We start from the raw sequence: 22,094 nt of genomic DNA on the forward strand, positions 1-22,094 counted from the left end.
TTATGTGTTTCAATCAACATTCTAATCTGTAAAACTGTGTTGTAGGGAAGATTAAATGTTTTCAAACACCTAGTGCATCATCTGCATCAAAACATCCTGTTTCCTGCCCCATCCATCAGTTTAGTCTTCATATCTCTTATTTGGCTTTTGTTTTGTGCTCCTCTGCATTATTAGATGTAATTTTATAGTATCTGTCTGGCCTTCTTTGCTGATTTTTAAGAATTCTGAGATATTGAGCTGTTCTCATAAAGGTTGTTCTCAAGTTTTCATATTTATATCTTTTCAATGTGTGAAATTATATACATTGTACATTGACACTCCTAAAGTGACAGTTCTGAGCTTATTTTATACTTTTATTTGTCAAACAATGAGAAAGAATTTGAACTTTGAAATGGAGGTACTTCTGGGATGGCAACAATTTTTATTTGTCCTGTTATGTGGAGATTTTATTGGATTTGCCCTTCTAATTTTATAATGAGTGAAAAACAGTGATAAATAAAATTATGAGATGATAGGAGATATCCCCTAAGTGGCAGATCCATGGCCTCAAATGGATGTTTATTGAACTTCAGTCTATATCTGTGTTCAACTGTGAAGTATAAGAATAAAATAAAAGGTCATCCATGAAACATTGGAGTCTATTTTCTCAGACTACCTAAAAGGATAGCAGTAGGAGGAATGAAGAAACCTCTAGGTTATGAATTGTGTGTCTATGTAAAAATTATTGCTATAATTTGAATGCCCAGAGGAGTTCAAGGCTGAGAGAGATACTGCCAGAGGTAACGCTCACACAGATTCCTCCCTCAAGGAGAGAATGCCAGAGTTCAACTCTTTTAGACAAAAACTTCAAAAAGAAAAAAGTTGCTACCATAAAATCATCATTATAAGCTCCTGTTCAATCTCCTGAACAATCTCATTTTGTAAATCTTTTTTCCTCACAATAAAATGATTTTTTCCCCCTGTTCACATGATGCCATTTTTAGAAAGTGAGTTCCTTACAGGCAGGAATATGTTTTGTTCACTGAAGGGCTCCATGCACCCAGATCAGTACCTGGGGCAAAGTGATCACTTCATAGGTATTTACTGAATTTAATTCAAGTAAACTCACAAAAACAGAAATATATACAAATGGAACAAGATAGAGATGCCAGAGATAACCCATGCACCTATGGGTACCTTATTTTTGACAAAGGAGGCAAGAATATACAGTGGGGCAGAGATAGCCTCTTCAATAAGTGGTGCTGTAATAAGTGGCAATAAGTGGACAGCTACATGTAAAGAATGAAATTAGAATACTCCCTAACACCATCACAAAGATAAACTTAAAATGGATTAAAGACCTAAAATGTAAGACCAGAAACTACAAAACTCTTAGAGGAAAACATAGGCAAAATACTTGATGACAAATCAAAGCAAGATCCTCCATGACCCACCTCCTAGAGTAATAGAAATAAAAACAAAAATAAACAAGAGGGACCTAATTAAACTTAAAAGCTTTTACACAGCAAAGGAAACTAAACAAGTGAAAAGACAACCCTTAGAATGGGAGAATAGCAAAGGAAACAACTGACAAAGGATTAACTTCCAAAATATATAAGCAGTTCATACAAGTCAAAACCAGAAAAACAAACAATCCATTCAAAAAGTGGGAAAAATACCTAAGCAAACATTTCTCCAAAGAAGACATACAAATGGCTAACAAACATATGAAAAGATGCTCAACATCGCTCATTATTAGAGAAATGCAAATCAAAACTACAGTGAGATATCACCTCACATCAGTCAGAATGGCCATCATCAAAAAGTCTACAAACAAGTAAACTCAAGTTGAAATAAGATAATACTTTATAAAACTATTTGTGGTGTTCGGTTTTCTCTTTAATAATCATGTGTGCCTGGTATAACCCAGGGGTTTAAGAAACCCTAAAATAGAGAATACAATTAGGAGTTTACTATTTTAGCTCTCTCAGGTCCAGAAAAGTTAATTAAGCACCAGGTTAGGTTCTGTTTTGCACTAAACATGTAATATTGATCAAGTCACTTAACCTCCATCAATCAGACTTAAGATAAATAAATAATGACATTTATTTATCTATTTATATATTTGCAATATTTATCTATCGATATATCCGTGAACTGTTTATCTAAATATCTGGCTCACAGAATTAGGACACCTTATAAGAATATATATGCTGAACCAAAACAAATTAGATAAACCAAATAAACAAATACATAAATACATGTAAGTTTCAAATAAAATATAGGCTAAAGGAGAAGATATGACAAAGAAACAAGCTTCGTTTTGTTTTCAGTTTTAAGAAATGATGCCAACATTGCAGGCTGATGTATCGAATGATTTTATGTGATAACTTGTAACTTGGCAGGTTTCCCTGGTGGCTCAGACAGTAAAGAATCTGCCTGCATGCAGGAGACCTGGGTTCGATCCCTGGGTCAGGAAGATCCCCTGGAGAAGGGAATGGCAACCCACTCCAGTATTCCTGCCTGAAGAATCCCACGGACAGAGGAGCCTGGTGGGCTACATGGGGTCCATGGGGTTGCAGAGTTGGACACAACTGAGCAACTTACTGCTAACACAATTTGTTAAGATTAACATATTTTACACCTTTTATTTGTAGTAGTTGTTGTAATCTTAAAGATGAGCAGGAAAACTTCATGCTTATATGCCTTCATGACATTTTGGCATTAATCTCCCCTCTGCACTGTAATCTTTGTGATTGTTGTGGATGTTTAGTGGGTATTACTGAGGATGACACAGAGTGTGTGATAGATTATATGCTAAGATGGTCACCAGCAACCCCTCTTATTCCTACATGAGTGCTGACCTCTCCTCTAGAAGTGTAGTTTATTTTCTTTTCTCTTAAATCTGGGATGACCTTGCTTTGTCCAAAAGAATGGAACAGAAGTAATATTGCACCAAGCTTTGTGAAGCATTGCAACTTGTACTTTCATTCTTTTTGGAGCCCTCTGAGATACAGTATAAAAGAGTCCATCTATTCTGCTCAACAGAAAAGCCATAAGAAGAGAAACAGTCCCAGACATCCTGGGCCATTTCAGCCACACTAGCTGGAGCTCCAGACAGGTAAGTGAAAACATCTGAGATCCTCCAGCCCAGGTGAGCCATCCCAGCCAAGACTACACGGGACAGAGAGAAGCACCCTGCCCAAATCCTGCCTAATTTGGAGAATTGTAGGCAAAAATGTGGCTGCTGTTGTTGTTGTTAGCCACTCACTTTTGGCATAGCTCCTTATGCAGCAGTAGATCCACAGCGTGGTCTTCCCTGGGAAGAATCCCAGCCTCAGAAGCACCCTATCCAAGAGTAGTTTGTTTCCTTTGTCTCATATTTTTATCTTCTGTCCTGAGCAACTTCCTCTTTATTTCTTCAGTTACCACTCCACTATCTGATCTATCCACTCTCCATGGATTTTCAAGGAAGATCAGTGATGTTGTGAAAAAGGTCTTGACCTTTGATTGGTACCCTCAGAGAAGACTATCAGGTATGAATATGAAGCAAAGATATTATTTAAAACAGAGTTGTTTGGCAAGATAGACCTTTGTAAACCAAATACCAGAAACTAGTGTCACAGTGGCTTGTTCACATAAGGCAGAAAAAGGAAGGAAAATGACATTAGTCAATCCCAAGGGACCCTGATAAGGTATTGGTATTGTGAAGGAAATGCACCATCACTTCCTTTATGAAATGAAAAAAAAAAGGTTAACATACATACAAACATGTCCTTTTTATTTTCAGTTTTAATGTATTATACAATCAATATTTTAATAACAAGGAAAAGAATAAAATAAGCCATAATCTTACCACCAAATGCAACTGTTTTCATTTTGCCAAGTTCCTTTCCAGTCATCTTCCATGGACATTAAGTATAAACCCTTATTTTTAGCTAGTTAATTATCCAACTTCTCTTTCACAGGCATAAAGACCGATAGGAACACAAAGGAGTGAGAGAAGCTGAAAATAAGGGAACTGTGCCTCTTGTCTCCATGGAGGCTTTGGAGAAAAGGTGATAATGGTTAATTTATTTCTTCATTTATTCAGTCAATGAACATCATTGCAGGTATTCTAAGTACTTTCCATTTCTTAACATTCTTTAGCTGTGTAATTACTTGTTCATTGGTCTTCTGCCTAATTAGACTGTGAGCTGTACATGGCCAGATCTGTTTTATCTTATTCACAACTATTTTTCTAGCATTTAATATAATACCTAGCATTTTGAAGGTATTGAATAAACATTTGTTGGATTGACGTACAGGAATTGCAAGTCGGGAAAATACATTTACCAAACCAGAGATAGAAGGAAGAAAGAAGAAATGGTTGATGTTAAATTAAATAGTGGACAAGAGTCTATATATTAAAACAAAAACATGCATGCCCTAATGGACTTTAAAATAAATGTGGTCTATTTGATTAATGCTGTTAGTTAGAATTTGGGTCTTCTGGAAAAGAAAATGATGAAACCATCTCCGGAGACATCGTGTATTCAGTTCATTTAATATTTATATGGAGCTTCTTAACTCAGCATTCTCAAGGAGACCAAAAATGGTCATTGGAAAGTGCAGTGATACTCAGGAGGATGGGGTGAGAGCACTCCCCACTCTCCCAGTCCCAGATAAATCAACATAGATTGAGTTAAATTTAGGTTCTCTCCTGAAGGGTGGAGGAAGTACTCTCAAATATTCAGAAAGGAGCTATCCTTTCTCATCTCTTTCTCCACAAATTTCTGGTAGAGGTTTAAAAAGTAGGTTTGCTATTACAAGCAATAAAGAATATTAGTTAGATTAGAGATCAAAAAGACACCCCAAAATTCAATGGCTTGTGTCTATGCATGCTCAGTATTATCTGACTCTTTGCAACCCCATGGACTGTAGCTGGCCAGGTTCCTCTGTCGATAGGATTTTCCAGGCAAGAATACTGGAGTAGGTTGTCAATGGCTTAAAGAAGATATTGTGCTGTCTTGTAATAGGTCTACAGGCAGGCAGACCAGGCCAGTAGACAGATTTGCTCTACAAAATAATTGAGATTTAGATTTTTTTTTTCCATCCTGTTGACCCATTATCCACTACTGAGGCTGTACTTCTCAAATCTTAATGTTCATTCAAACTACCTGAGGTTCTTACTAAGATGCAGATTCTGGTTCAGTGGGACTAGCATGGGGCCCAAGATTATGTATTTCTAAAAAGCATCCAGGTGATGTTGATTCTGCTAATTCAAAGATCACACTAGGGATCCAGTTCCAGTTCAGTCACTCAGTTGTGTCCAACTCTTTGCGACCCCATGAATCACAGCATGCCAGGCCTCCCTGTCCATCACCAACTCCCGGAGCTTACTCAAACTCATGTCCATTGAGTCGGTGATGCCATCCAGCCATCTTATCCTCTGTTGTCCCCTTCTCCTCCTGCCCCCAATCCCTCCCAGAAACAGGGAGGGATTGACTCATTTTCCAATGAGTCAATTCTTCTCATGAGGTGGCCAAAGTATTGGAGTGTCAGCTTTAACATCAGTCCTTCCAATGAACACCCAGGACTGATCTCCTTTAGAATGGACTGGTTGGATCTCCTTGCAGTCCAAGGAACTCTCAAGAGTCTTCTCCAACACCATAGTTCAAAAGCATCAATTCTTCGGTGCTCAGCTTTCTTCACAGTCCAACTCTCACATCCATACATGACCACTGGAAAAACCACAGCCTTGACTAGATGGACCTTTGTTGGTAAGGCACTAGGGTGGCACTGTCATAACCTGCATTTTCTAAGCTAGGTGGCTGGCATATTTTGTTTCCAGTTTTCAAAAAGGGAAAAGAAAACAAGTCCACAGCAAAAAGTTTCCTTAAAGTAAACAATGTAGAAATTATATGAGTACCTTCTGCTAGGTATGATAACCATGAGTGGGTTCCAGGGGCTGGCAGATGTGCTTAGTCTCTAGCAAGTAGCCATGTTGCCAATAAAAATGTGGAAAACAGGAGGTAAGCACTATTATCCTAGGAAAAAAATAATGACTATTGGGGGACAGTTATCAGTCTACACACAAAAACTAAGGAGGCAGGAACTTATAATTAAGCAAGAGAGATGAAACACACACACAAAAAACAGGCTGTATGGGCTAGATATGATCCTGAAACCTAAGAAGACAGCTTTAGCAAAACCTATTGGCTCAGAAGTCTATGGACATTGACAGCATTCCATTTTCAGTTTTCAACCCCTGGTATGCTTTGCTTGCATTTCCTCTGTGACTTGTTTTTGGGGATTGCTGACAACATGATAGGTAACAAGGAATGACTCAGAAACACTGAGTAGACTCTTAACATTTGCCTATGGTTTGAGAAAATAGATGTAAACAATAACCAAAAACATAGCTAAAGGTGTCATTAAAGACATTAGGCTAAATATTAAGAAAATCCAAGCATATATTAGGAACTTCTAGACATATTTAACATGATTTCATGATTTTTATCCCTATGACCATCAGTTTACCCAGGACATATTTCAAAATACATTTCTGGCAGCATCAGAAACAAAATTCTTTGTCTAGACCTTTGGTATGGTGCACTTTTTTTTTTTTTTTTTTTTTCAGAATCTTCAGTTGCATAATAAATTTGAGAAGCTTCCAGTCAAGAAAATTGCATCACCTTTTCTGATATTCCTATCTCATTTCAACATCTAGTTATCCTCTGTCTCAGATAAGATGCCTTTTGGATCTAATATAGTTAGAGTAACCATACTGGAACACTTCTGAAATTGAAATGGGCATTGTTAACAATTATGCCAGATAGAGAACCTGGTAGGCTGCAGTCCGTGGGGTCATTAGAGTCAGACACGACTGAGTGACTTCACTTTCACTTTTCACTTTCATGCATTGGAGAAGGAAATGGCAACCCACTCCAGTGTTCTTGCCTGGAGAATCCCTGGGACGGGGAAGCCTAGTGGGCTGCCGTCTATGGGGTCGCACAGGGTCAGACATGACTGAAGCGACTTAGCAGCAGCAGGACTATCTTGGGTAACCCAAGCGATATATAACTTAATCTAGGTAGTACCTATCATATCTTCTTTCTTTACATATGAAACTATATAGTATATGTATATGTGTGTACATACATATATGTATGTATATGTGTATATATGTGTGTGTGTGTATGTATGTATATGAACTATATAGAGCTTCCCTCGTAGCTCGGTTGGTAAAGCATCTTCCTGCAATGCTGGAGACCCGGCTTTGATTCCTGGGTTGGGAAGATTTGCTGGCAAAGGAAATGGCAACCCACTCCAGTATTCTTGCCTGAAGAATTCCACAGACAGAGGCACCTGGCAGGCTACAGTCCATGGGGTCACAAAAATTGGACATGACTTAGCTTCTAAACCACCATAAACTATTTAATATATACATATATATATTATATAATTTCTTTGGCAGAAGTAGGGAACTTTAATTGTATTAGTAAGGTTTGTTAAGATTGTAATGAATAATCAATTGTAGATTATTTTTGGTAATAAGAGTTTGTTCCAATAAAAATAACATGCAGGTGTGACTGAGGAGTTGTGCAGTCACTGTTGACTCTAGCCCTGTTCTTTCAAGAATGGGTTGTTCAGCATCATTCAGGATATAGCCTGAGATCCACTGTCTCCTCCTCTCTGTGTGCTGTTGTTGGGCAGAGATATTGCCAAGTCCTCTCAAAGTACTTGGCTTCCTTCACATCGAGCACACTCAAGTTTGCCTTGTTCAGTCAACAGTACCCAGGGAACAAAGCTGGTTTACCTCAATGAAAATGTTGTGAACTTTATGTGGTCTTTTTGTAGGAAAAAGAAAAACTGGTTGAGGATCATTTACTCTGACGTCATAGCATGCATGTAGAACATTGTGAACATTTCTCCAATAAAACACATCTGCTATGTTCTATATTTCCACTTATGGGTTTTGCTTTCAATGAAGGAAGCATATAACTGATTGGGATACCCAATAAGGAAATAATATGATTTCTATCTCTTTTTTTCTGAGACTTCACAGAGGTAAAATAAGTAAATTGCGGAATGTGGTCCATTATGACCATAAAGCTTATTTGTTTATTCGATTACTCCTATGTAGGATTCTGTTACCGGAAGAAGTGGGGAGAGTGAATTGACAGGCAGACAAAAATACAAATACCATCATGCTGGACAAGTGATAAAAGCTGAGAGAGTGAAGTAGAAAATGTGTGGAACTTACCCCAGTGATACTGCAACGGGAGCAGCAGATGCCCTCCAAGATGAGAGTTTAGTTTGAGTCTGGAGAAGAATGATGGGTGGACAATATGAATTCAGAATCACATTGCCTAGAGAGGGTTTCATATTGAAAGAAAGCATTATGCAGGAAAGGGAGCTAAGGTTATAACCTGGAAAAAATCAAATGATGCCTTAAGCCATAGAGACTCAAATGGAAGTATAAATACGATAATGCATACGATAGAGACAGAAAAGTGAGGAATGAAGGGATGAGGGGTCAAGGTCAGAGATTTTTGTACATGACTTCTTAAATTTTGCACATCTGGTAGAGAATTTTTCTTTTAAATGTGGGTCCTAGCTTGTTTCACCATGGTGAAAGATAATTCTTAAACAAGTTGAAAGGAACCAAATTAGATAAATTTCTCATTTTAGGGAAGTACACAGCACTGAGACAGAAAGTCCCTTCCATAGACACCCCACATCCTGGGTGAAAAACATGAAGCCAGCAAGGGAGGCCACACATGAGCAAGTGTTATGGTATTTTGAAGGCGAGAGACCCTTGAGCATTCACTCCTTCCATGTTGTACCAAATGTCAACACTATTCATAGTCTTTGTTTTCTATTTATTTATTTTTTAAAAAACAATTTATTTGGCTGCTCCAGCACACAGCATCTTCAATCTTCATTGCAGCATGTGGAATCTAGTTCCCTGACCAGTGATCAAACCTGACCCCTGCATTAAGAGTGCAGAGTCTTAGCCACTGGACCACCACAAAAGTCCCTATCCATAGTCTTTCTATGTGCTGCTTCCCGGCAGAGTGGAGACATGCAGTAAAGATTTATTGGATGAATGTATGATTGGTACTATTATTTCCTTTCTCCCCCTTCAAATGCAAACAAACCCTGAAAGTCCAGCTTCCTTCTCTCTAACCACTGTGCAGGTACCAAGTCTAGAAGTGGAATCAAACCTAAAGTGCTCCTTTTAGTATTTTCCACAAGCTACATATACTTTAACCTATTCAACTTACTAATGTCTGCTGCTGCTGCTGCTAAGTCGAGTCACTCGTATCCGACTCATATCCAACGGCAGCCCACCAGGCTCCTCTGTCCTTGGGATTCTCCAGGCAAGAACACTGGAGTGGATTGCCATTGCCTTCTCCAATGCATGAAAGTGAAAAGTGAAAGTGAAGTCGTTTAGTCATGTCCGACTCTTAGCGAGCCCATGGACTGTAGCCCACCAGGCTCCCCTGTCCCTGGGATTTTCCAGGCTAGAGTACTGGAGTGGGGTGCTATTGCCTTCTCCGTACTAATGTCTAGACCCAGTGAATTCTGTTAATTATACTTCTTTCCAAGGCCAACAGAACTAGTTACTAGGATATAAGAAGGAGTGTGTATAGTTAACCAACCTGAGAGACAAGGATACAGAACCCAGGTACTAAGCATGGGTCAAGAGCTTTTTGTGGCATACACTGAGTTGATATTTATCAAATCCATTTTTTCTTCTCCCTGAAACATTTTTCAGTCTTGTTTGCAATTAAATATGATCCTGTTTTAGCTAATGGAATGTGAAAAACAGTGATATGTGCTAATTTTAGACCGGCTCAATAACTTTCCATCCTTCCATGGCATATAATCTTTGTTTTCATCTCTATTCCTCTGGCTTAGTGATAATAAGCATTTTGACCTAGTATGCCATAGTTTGAAGACAGCAGAATCACAAGATAAAGAAGTCCCAAATCATCACTAGAAGGAGAGCCACCTGCCACTCAGATATCTGTTTTGGATTTTATATGAGAAAGAAATAAATATATTTTGTATTATGTCACTGAGATCAGATCAGATCAGTCGCTCAGTCGTGTCTGACTCTTTGCGACCCCATGAATCCCAGCACACCAGGCCTCCCTTCCATCACCAACTCCCGGAGTTCACTCAGACTCACGTCCATCGAGTCAATGATGCCATCCAGCCATCTCATCCTCTGTTGTCCCCTTCTCCTCCTGCCCCCAATCCCTCCCAGCATCAGAGTCTTTTCCAATGAGTCAACTCTTCACATCAGGTGGCCAAAGTACTGGAGTTTCAGCTTTAGCATCATTCCTTCCAAAGAAATCCCAGGGCTGATCTTCAGAATGGACTGGTTGGATCTTCTTGCAGTCCAAGGGACTCTCAAGAGTCTTCTCCAACACCACAGTTCAAAAGCATCAATTCTTCAGCGCTCAGCCTTCTTCACAGTTCAACTCTCACATCCATACATGACCACAGGAAAAACCATAGCCTTGACTAGACTCACCTTTGTTGGCAAAGTAATGTCTCTGCTTTTGAATATGCTATCTAGGTTGGTCATAACTTTCCTTCCAAGGAGTAAGCGTCTTTTAATTTCATGGCTGCAGTCACCATCTGTAGTGATTTTGGAGCCCCCAAAAATAAAGTCTGATACTGTTTCCACTGTTTCCCCATCTATTTCCCATGAAGTGATGGGACCGGATGCCATGGTCTTTGTTTTCTGAATGTTGAGCTTTAAGCCAACTTTTTCACTCTCCACTTTCACTTGCATCAAGAGGCTTTTGAGTTCCTCTTCAGTTTCTGCCATAAGGGTGGTGTCATCTGCATATCTGAGGTGATTGATATTTCTCCCGGCAATCTTGATTCCAGCTTGTGTTTCTTCCAGTCCAGCGTTTCTCATGATGTACTCTGCATATAAGTTAAATAAGCAGGGTGATAATATACAGCCTTGACATACTCCTTTTCCTATTTGGAACCAGTCTGTTGTTCCATGTCCAGTTCTAACTGTTGCTTCCTGACCTGCATACAGATTTCTCAAGAGGCAGATCAGGTGGTCTGGTAGTCCCATGTCTTGAAGAATTTTCCACAGTTTATTGTGATCCACACAGTCAAAGGCTTTGGCATAGTCAAAAAAGCCGAAATAGATGTTTTTCTGGAACTCTCTTGCTTTTTCCATGATCCAGTGGATGTTGGTAGTTTGATATCTGGTTCCTCTGCCTTTTCTAAAACCAGCTTGAACATCAGGAAGTTCACGGTTCACATATTGCTGATGCCTTGCTTGGAGAATTTTAAGCATTACTTTCCTAGCGTGTGAGATGAGTGCAATTGTGTGGTAGTTTGAGCATTCTTTGGCATTGCCTTTCTTTGGGATTGATAAAACGTGTACACGAATAAATACCTGGCCACGAAGCAACCATATGAGCAAGCCGACTATCAGTCATAATTAGGATAAGCTTAGAGTTTATAATGGCAATTTCCTACCATGGGACAACATGTTTGTTAAAACCCACAGACTATCAGTGCCACTAAAAAGAGGAGAAACCTTTCAACCAGGGAATTAAGCAAAGCCAACTGAAACACAGTTGGGGAAAATTGAATAAAGCTGGTTTTCCCTTGTAACTGCAAATCCAATTTTAATTACTAAAACAGAAGCCCAACTTATCAAAAGTGCATTAAACAAGATAGAAATGTATTTTTCTCTCATAGAAGTCTGTTTCCTCTATCTCCATCCTTCCTATTGTTCCCTCTTTGTGGTGGAAGATGGATTACCAACACATCTCCTCAGTTAGTTTTCAGCAAGCAGAAAGGGGGAAAGGATCGAAGGAAATACTTGTTTTTTGCTTCTAAAGGTGCAACCCAGAAGTTGCAAACATTACTTCTGCTCATATTCTATCGACCGCAGGGAAGACAGGTGAGGAGCTTTTGTAGCTGAGAGTTTTAATAAAAGACAAAGAGAATGCACACCAAGGGACTACTAGCAAACATGCTACACAGTAGAAACAATGATTTAAGGTGTCCATGAATGATGTGCTGCGATTCATGGGGTCGCAAAGAGTTGGACATGACTGAGCGACTGATCTGATCTGATCTGACCTGATGAATGATGAAGGAGAACCTGTAGGCATTATTTAGTCAACTTCTATTATAGGAAACCAAGGTTCAGAGAGGTTGAATGATTTACCTAAGGTTGCACAGCAGATTATTGAGGGAGCTAGGACACAAATTGGTGTCAGTTGACTTCAGATGCTAAACTGTTACTGTCACCCTGTGCTACCTTTAAAAGTTTTCTGTTACATAAAGTTGTAAAAAGGAGAGTAACAGTACAAGATGTCAATGAGAACTTTTATAAGAAATGTCAAAAGGCAGAAATACTGATTTTTTTTCCATGTATAGTTGATAGAGCTTACATAGATTTTAAAATATTTGGTTGTGTTATTTAACAAAAACTAATACGTAGTCATAAAAATTACAGTACCACAAAAGTGGTAAAAATGAAAATCTTCCCAGGCATGACCACTGTTAACAATTTGTGCAGAGATTTTCTTAGGTAGATTTTCAAAGGGTCTTGAATCTATTCCCACAGTGATGGGACTCCCAGCAATATTTTTTTTTTCAGTAGAACCAAAAGGAAAAGAAAGGTAAGTAAATCAGCAGAACCATTGCCAGTCACTGCAACTGGCAGTGATTCTTTCATTAGAAAACTTTGGAGGGACCTGGGGTCAGGCTGCAGAGAATTAAAGGGCCAGTATAAGGTAAGACGTGAGCACACTTGTACTTGTCATTGTGCCAACACCAGAACTGTGTGCTTGGCACCAGTTCCTCCCCCAGTCTCTATAACCCAGCTCCCCCAACCCAAGCTGATATTATCCCTAAGGACACTGCCTTATTCTCACCCCAAAGACTGGCTTCCACAGCCATGTTTACTTGGTGGAAAATATTAAATGTGGGGACAAGGGGAGAGGAAGAGCAGGAATTTTTTGTGTGATTTTCTGACCATTCAGAACTGACAGCCCAGAACTGTATTCCCAGTTCATTCTGTCTGTACAAAAGACTGTTTTTTTTTCAATTGCTAAGTTGTGTCCCCATGAACTGCAGCAAGCCAAGCTTCCCTGTGCTTCACTCTCTCCTGGAGTTTGCTCAAACTCATGTTCTTGCATGGAGAATTCCATGGAGAGAGGAGACTGGCAGGTTACAGTCCATGGGGTCACAAAGAGTCAGACACAACTGAGTGACACACACACACACACACACACACACACACACACACATGTCCATTGAGTCAATGATGCCATCCAACCATCTCATCCCCTTCTCTGCCCTCAGTCCTTCCCAGTATCAGGGTCTTTCCCAATGAGTCAGCTCTTTGCATCAGGTGGCCAAAGTATTGCTTCAGCTTCAGCATCAGTCCTTCCAATGCACATTCAGATCCAAGAGACAGTGTGTGCTGAAAGGCAGAAGAGCTGAGTTCAAGGCCTTGTGCCACGATTCACTATACATGTGCTTGTGACAAGTCACTTAGTCCTCTGAGCCTAAATTTCTTCATGGTGACCAGGGACAATTAACTTTATCAGGTTGAGAAAATTCGTGAAATGCTGTGTATGAACACTGTTGTAACTGTAAGTCTTTGCGGAAGAGAAGTTTAAGGCCCTGATGTCAATGGGCTACACTTTCTAGATTAAAGTATTTTTTGATATTAAAAAGAGTAAACATATTCATACGCCATTGAAATTTGTGTTGGAAAGCCCACAAGTTCTGATTCATAAAAAGATTTTGAGAAACAGAACATAACAACAAAAATATTAGAATAAAATCTAATATTCATAATTTTTAGGGACTTAGCAAGCCCTAGGTTATACGTTTAAAGTGCCCTGAATATTTTTAGGATTAATAAAAGGATTCTCCTTAATGAATAGGCCATAATTCTATAACATTATTTTTGATCTCAGAACTAAATTAGAGGTGCTAATCCTTTTATTTTCTGTTTTTTTGTGTGTGACTTTTATTACTACATCTGTTTTTAGTTCTAAACTTCATATGAAGATTTTCTGGGCCATGACTATGTTGGCAACCAGTGAAATGGATTGAGGAAGTTCAACAGGTAGGGCTGATAGCCAGCTGTGCTGTGCTGTGCTTAGTAGCTCAGTCATGTCCAACTCTTTGTGACCCCATGGACTGTAGCCTGCAAGGCTCCTCTGTCCATGGGATTTTCCAGGCAAGAATACTGGAGTGGGTTGCCGTGCCCTCCTCCAGGGGATCTTCCCAACCCAGGGATCGAACCCAGGTCTCCTGCATTGCAGGTGGATTCTTTACCATCTGAGCTACCAGGGAAGCCCAAGAATACCAGAGTGGGTAGCCAATCCCTTCTTCAGGGGATCTTCCTGACCCAGGAATTGAACCAGGGTTTCCTGTATTGCAGGCGGATTCTTTACCAGATAGCCAAATGGCAACCACACTCTAGTATTCTTGCCTGGAAAATACTATGGACAGAGGAACCTGGCAGGCTATAGTCCATGGGGTTGCAGAAGAGTTGGACACAACTTAGCTACTAAACCACCAGTAGCAGGTACTATTAATTTCAGCTTCCCTGGTGGCTCAGTGGTAAAGAATCTGCCTGCCAATGCAGGAGACAAGGAGACATGGGTTCGATCCCCTGGAGAAGGAAATGGCAACCCATTCTAGTATTCTTGCCTGGAAAATCTCATGGACAGAGGAGCCTGGTGGGCTACAATCCATGGGTTGCAAAAGAGTCAGACACAACTTGGAGACCAGACAACAATCATTAATTCAGCCTAAACGTGGTCGTTTAAGGCTGGCCTCTCCTCTGGTTGATTAGTGCCTGTACCAGTGCTCACAGGGACCTTTGCATTAAAAAAGCAATGTCAGTTCCAAGACTGACTTATTCTTGAGGAGGGTAGAATAAACTTAAAAACATATTCATTTTGTTTGGCAAAAAGTTTTAAATCAAAAGCAGATATGTTTTTCAGTTTCCCAAACAAATGTCATTTACAAGTTGACTAAATTGTGCAGACCTGCTCTTGAGTTTCGGTGCTGTTTTAAACATAGTTTGGGGTCGTTTATGAAATAAACAAACAAATGAATCAACCTCCTCCACTGCTCCCCTCCCTGCAAAGAAGCCCAGCAAACAAAGCCAGTGGCTTTGTCAGGAAAGAACTTATCCTTTTTGCTCACCAACATATCAGCATGCGTGTCTTTCTTCCCAAGATCCATTTTCAACCAAGAATACAAGCAGATACATACTCCTGATGCTCACTATTCCCCTGAAGATTTTCCTGAATTTACATTTTCCTCTTAAATTTAAAAAGCTCTAAACAGAGATTGTTTGTACATATATATATATACACACATACATATACATATATACATAGCTCAACCCCAAAATGTTTTAAAGACAGCGATTTGTGAGTTGGTACATATGTTTTCTTTCTTTCTTTTATTTTTGAAATGTTTTAAGCTAGTGACTAATAAAACTAAGATTTTCTAGCTTTTCAGACAAAGATTAGAAACCATTTCCTGGTGTCTGATAATTTTGCTTCTACTTATAGGACACAAAGAAAAGAGCATGGGGAAATCAGTTAATTCAAAATTACTTCTCTGACGGCTGTACATATTGAAATCAGATATAGAGACATATAGAAGCAAAATTCGGAGAAGGCAATGGCACCCCACTCCAATACTCATGCCTGGAAAATCCCATGGACGGAAGAGCCTGGTGGACTGCAGTCCATGCCGTCGCAAAGAGTCGGATATGACTGAGCAACTTCACTTTCACTCTTCACTTTCATGCATTGGAGAAGGAAATGGCAACCCACTGCAGTGTCCTTGCCTGGAGAACCCCAGGGACGGGGGAGCCTGGTGGGCTGCTGTCTATGGGGTCGCACAGAGTCGAACATGACTGAAGTGACTTAGCAGCAGCAGCAGCAGCAGCAAGTCTTTTAACAATGGACCAAGTTCCTGTTTGCACATGAATCTAGGATGTCTCTAGCTATTTTTTAAGATTTGGGAGATCTGGTCACTAATCTGCGTTTCCCTGGTGGCTCAAGACAGTAAAGAATCCGCCTGCAATGTGGGAGTCTTGGGTTTGATCCCTGGGTTGGAAAGATCTCCTGGAGGAGGGCATGGCAACCCACTTCAATAATGCTGCCTGGAGAATCCCCATGGACAAAGGTACCTGGAAAGCTACAATTCATGGGGTCGCAAAGAGTCTGACATGACTGAATGACTAAGCACAACACACAGCACAGCCATTAATTTACTTTTTGTCAATACCGTTTATCTGTGAGCTCCTGAAAGTCAGGAGAGCCTTGTGCTGATCCATTATATTCCCAGGGTCTGGTAATGCCCGGGATACCATAGGCACCAAATATGTATTTGTTGAGCAAAATGAATGGCCAAATGAGTAAGCTATATGTAATTAAGGCATTTTAAACATGGACCTTTAAGGAAATGCTGCTGCTGCTGCTGCTTCTAAGTCACTTCAGTCGTGTCCGACTCTGTGCGACCCCAGAGACGGCAGCCCACCAGGCTCCCCTGTCCCTGGGGTTCTCCAGGCAAGAACACTGGAGTGGCTTGCCATTTCCTTCTCCAATGCATGAAAGTGAAAAGTGAAAGTGAAGTCCCTCAGTCGTGTCCGACTCTTAGCGACCCCATGGACTGCAGCCTACCAGCCTCCTCTGTCCATGGGATTTTCCAGGCAAGAGTACTGGAGTGGGTTGCCATTGCCTTCTCCAAAGATAATGGTTTGTACAATTTCCTTCAAGTCATGTAGTATTTCCTATCTTGTTCTTTTACTCTACAGTTCCTACTGCTGAGACTAAGGGCTGAAGTAAGGATGGCCTCCCCTCTGCTTAAGTCAGGCAAACACTACTGCTGGTATGTGATTCCTAATGTTCTCCATGGTGCCTTGGCTGTTTCAGATTTCATTTACTTCTTTTGTTGCCCTTTCAGGACCTAACAAAAGTTTCAGACCCATAGGAGGCCCATAACATAATGCTTATTCAATTGGATTATAATGTCAGTGAAGGCTATAGATGATGCCAGCCAATTGTGAGAAAGCTTGGAGGGTTAAGCCCCAAGGAGGTTCCCGCCATTCAGCTACAGTATTTTATCCATTCCTACTCTAATAGCTCTGTTTAAAGAACGTCTGAACAATTTTAAAGTGGGTTATTAATGTCATATTTTCCATTTATTTACTAATTCATACTACCATATTTTTAATCTGAGTGAGATAGTTACTTAGACTTCACTAATATTATCCAAAAAGAAAGAAAACAAATGTTGGCAATAAAGTTATATTAATATTTAACATCAACTAATAATTAGTGGCTATACCATTTTTGTATTCCCTTAGTTATCTGAGAATCATGTTTCTAAGGAGATTTTAAGTAGAGCTGTAGACTTGTGTTTAGAGTGGAATATTGCCCAATAACAGTGCTGTCTACCATATATTTATCCCTAACCCTTTTTTCCTAGATTGTAATTAAAAGAGAGGGTTATTACAACAGCATGGTTATTACTCATTTCATGTTACAGTAGATTGGTTGATGTCTTCTGGAAAAATGAAGAACTCAACTTTAAGCTGAGGGGTTTTTCTAAATACTCTGATGCAATTCTTGAGCGCACGAAATTATGATTTCTCAAGTTTTGAAAGAAGAAATAAATCCAAAGATTTATAAAAGAAAAACAACAGAAAACAATACTGCTGAACTATTAGCAATTGAACCAGACAAAAGAGTCAAAACGAATTACATTTATTTTCAAAGCTAGCCCATGAAGAAATGGCAAATCAAAACTACGTAAGACAAGAGAAAATTTTATGCTCACAAAGGATATATTTCTTGGCATTTTTCTTGATTCTTTAAATACTGATGCACAGAAACAATAAAAAATTTCCATTGCTTTTTAAAATTAACTATTTTATTACAACAGTAATAATATAGGTTCAATATTTTAAATATTAACAGAATAGGGAGGTATAAGGTAAAACAAAATTTCTCTACCTTCTATCCTTCCTACTCTATAATCCCATTTTTTTGGAGATAACTATTGGTGACATTTTCTTCCTTTTACAGCCATCAAAAATTACTGTTTGTATTAGCTTTCTAGGGTTGCCATAACACAATACCACAGACTGGGGAGCTTAAACAACAGAAATCTATTTTCTCACAGTTTGGAGGCCAGCATTACAAGACTAAGGTGTCTGAGGGTTGATTTCTTCTGAGGTCTCTCTTCTCATGTTGTGCGTGACCGTTTTCTCCCTCTGTCTTCTTGTGTTCTTTCCTTTGTGCATCTGTTGGTGTCCTAATTTCCTCCTTACGAGCACACCAGTTGAATTAGACCACGGGCCATCCTAACAACCTCGTCTTAACTTAGTCACTTCCTTAAAAGTCATATCTCCAGATACGGTCACATTCAGGGGCTCCAGGGGTTAGAGTTTCCACAAATGAATTTTGGGGAAACACAACTCAGCACGTTTACACTATTAAACGCAATACTGCAACAAAATTGTGAAATGCCTGGTGAAATGCCTGCTTTCTAATCATTTACACTATCAGCAGTATATTCAGTTCAGTTCAGTTCAGTTCAGTCGCTTAGTCGTGTCCGACTCTTTGTGACCCCATGAATCGCAGCACACCAGGCCTCCCAGTCCATCACCAACTCCCGGAGTTCCCTCAGACTCATGTCCATCGAGTCAGTGATGCCATCCAGCCATTTCATCCTCTGTCGTCCCCTTCTCCTCCTGCCCCCAATCCCTCCCAGCATCAGAGTCTTTTCCAATGAGTCAACTCTTCGCATGAGGTGGCCGAAGTACTGGAGTTTCAGCTTTAGCATCATTCCTTCCAAAGAAATCCCAGGGCTGATCTCCTTCACAATGGACAGCAGTACATAGTAGTACCTATTTCCCTTCAGCCTTGAACTTACCTAAACTTTTAATTTTTAATTGAATAGAAAAAAATGACTGTTTTTGTTTTAATTTGTATAACTAAAATATATGAATATGGCTGGGTATCTTTTCATGTGCCTGTTTTCTGTTAAGATTTTCCCCCCCATGGTCTCCCTTGCCCATTCATTCTATTGGTTATTTATCTTTTATTTACTTGTGGTAATTTCTTATATATTAAGGATGCTTTGTCATATGTATAAAAAATATTTTTTCCATCTGTTCTTGTCTTTCTTTTTGTCCTTTTTATTGGATTGTTTTAAAATTGATAAAAATTTAATGTTAAGATAAAAATTGGGGTATTAAATGTTTTTGAGTAGCTTTACAAGTTTGAAAAGAACTTTAGAAAAAGCCTTTCCCATGCCAAAATTATTTATGAATTAATATTATCTCAAGTTCTCTTCTAGGTATTTGATCTCTGGGTCGGGGACATCCCCTGGAGGAGGAGCCTGGGAAACCCCTTGGACAGAGGAGCCTGGTGGGCTAAGTCCATGGGGTCACAAAGAGTTGGACATTACTGAGCACACACATGCACAATTAGCTACATAGCCACTACTGCAATTCTGTGGGAAACAAATGGTGCTGGATCAACCGGATAAACATACAGGAAAACTAGTTTGAGATGAATCATAATCTTTTACATGAAAATAAAGCAATCACACTTCTAGAAGAAAACACAGGAGAATATCTTCATGACTTTGGAGTTAGACATGATTTCTTAAAATGGAACATCAGGACAACCTGTAAAAGGAAGATTGAAACATTGAACTTAATTAACACTAAGAATGTCTATTCATGAAAAGACACCATTTAAAAAGAAAAAAGAAAAGCCATAGGCCAAGAGAAGATACTTGTAATACAAATCCTGAAAAAGGGTCTGTATCCAGAATATACAAAAAAAACACAGAAATTAAGAAAAAAGTCAACCAATTAAAAAGTGGAAAGAAGACTTAAACAACAGTTGACAAAAAAGGATATCGAATGACCAAAAGTCAACAGCATTAGTCATCAGGGAAATATAAATTAAAATTTCAGTGATATACATCCCATCAAAATGACTAAAATTAGAGATGGATAATGCTGTGTTGATCAAGATGTTCAACAACTGGAACTTACATTGCTAGTGTGAGTATGTGTTGGCATACCTTCTTTGGAAAGTTATTCTATAGTATTTATTAACATCTGCTGCTGCTGCTGGAGAAGGCAATGGCACCCCACTCCAGTACTCTTGCCTGGAAAATCCCATGGATGGAGGAGCCTGGTAGGTGGAAGTCCATGGGGTCACTAGGAGTCAGACACGATTGAGCAACTTCACTTTCACTTATCACTTTCGTGCACTGGAGAAGGAAATGGCACCCCACTCCAGTGTTCTTGCCTGGAGAATCCCAGGGATGGGGGAGCCTGGTGGGCTGCCGTCTGGGGTCGCACAGGGTCGGACATGACTGAAGCAACTTAGCAGCTAAGTCGCTTCAGTTGCGTCCGACCCTGTGTGACCCCATAGACGGCAGCATTCAATACACCCACATATCTATAGCCTAGCAATTCCACTTTTGCTATATACTTTATAGAAAGGAATGATTATGTCCACCAAAAGACATATACAAGAATGCTTGCAGCAGCTTTATCACAAGCCAAAAATTGGAAGCAACTCAAATATTATATAAATTTTATTTACACAATAAAATGAAATAAAATACTGCTACATGAAATAATATGGATTAATCTGAGACACATCATTTTGAGGGAAAAAATAGCGGCCAAATGATAACAAGCATGTAAATATTATGGAGTTCTGAAACAGGAAAAAATATATCAATAATGATAAAGATGAAAAGCTATTAGCACTGGAGAAAGATTGACTAGACGAAAGTACAGAAGAGCCTTCTGAGAGCAAGGGAATGTTCTATATCTTGATCTAGGCTGTATCTTATATATGTATTTTCTATGGTTGAATTGTGTCCTCCTCCAAATTCGTTTGTTAAAGTCCCACCCTCACCCCAGTATCTAAGATGTAACTTTATTTGGAGATAAGGTCTTTAAAGAAATGATTAAATTAAGACACCATTTGGGAACAGCCCTAATCTAGTATTAGGGCTTCCCTGATAGCTCAGTTGGTCAAGAATCTGCCTGCAATGCAGGAGACCCCAGTTCAATTCCAGGGTTGGGAAAATCCCCTGGAGAGGGAATAGGCTACCCACTCCAGTATTCTTGGGCTTCTCTTGTGGCTCAGTTCGTTAAAGAATCCGCCTGCAATGCGGGAGACCTGGGTTCGATCCCTGGGTTGGGAAGATCTCCTGGAAAAGGGAAAGGCTACCCACTCCAGTACTCTGGCCTGGAGAATTCCATGGACAGTCCACAGACTTGCAAAGAGTCGGACATGACTGAGTGACTTTCACTCACTCACTAATCTAGTATGACTGAGAAAAAGAGGAGGGGACGTCAGGGATACAAGGCCACAGAGCAAAGATCACGTGAAGAGACGGTAAGAGATTGGCCATCTGCAAGCCAGAAGAGAAGCCTCAGAGGAATGTAACTCTGACAGCACTTTAATGTTGTACTTACAGCCTCCAAAACTGAAAAAATTAATTTCTGCTACTTAAGTCACCCAGTCTATGGTATTTTGTTATGGTGTGTCTAGCGAACAAATACAGTATTCATTTGTAGACATTATCAATGCGTACACCTATGATTTATGTAATGTACTCTGTTATATCTATATACATCAACTTAAATTAAAAGCAAAAACAGTTTCCTTCTGGCAGACAGCCTGAATTATCCCAAAAACATCAGTCCTCCTCATTATCACAAATCTGTACCATAATTTATCTGGCATTTCCTGCAGATCTCGTCATTGTATCCAGCTGTCTTTAGCTCCACTTTAGCCTTTTCAGCTATAACATTTTGCTCTACTTTTCCATGACAAGGGGAGAAATGGGGAGAGAGTGTGGAATTAGCATGATCTTGTTATTCTGGACACTTCAATGAGCTACAGAAAATTAGAATTCCATTTCTAGGTCCACTAGGAAATTTTTGAGCAACCGTGAATTTCTGCCTTCCCTACCTTGTACTTCTGCTTTCCCGTATGGCAAATGGTGATAATTATAATTGGTCAGACCTCCAAGGTTGTGAAGAT

The 22,094-nt window shown here is 39.6% G+C and overlaps 1 long non-coding RNA gene across 1 annotated transcript; it reads left to right on the top strand.

Moving 5' to 3' along the window:
- The first annotated feature begins 3,948 nt into the window (after window positions 1–3,948).
- On the top strand, window positions 3,949–19,843 carry LOC129656194 (uncharacterized). Its single transcript, XR_008716261.1, has 3 exons — window positions 3,949–4,037; window positions 16,820–16,893; window positions 19,358–19,843. It is a non-coding gene; the product is annotated as an uncharacterized LOC129656194 (long non-coding RNA).
- The last annotated feature ends 2,251 nt before the right edge of the window (window positions 19,844–22,094 follow it).

The sequence above is a fragment of the Bubalus kerabau genome, chromosome 6 (assembly GCF_029407905.1).
Source record: "Bubalus kerabau isolate K-KA32 ecotype Philippines breed swamp buffalo chromosome 6, PCC_UOA_SB_1v2, whole genome shotgun sequence".
NCBI classification, from domain to species: domain Eukaryota; kingdom Metazoa; phylum Chordata; class Mammalia; order Artiodactyla; family Bovidae; genus Bubalus; species Bubalus kerabau.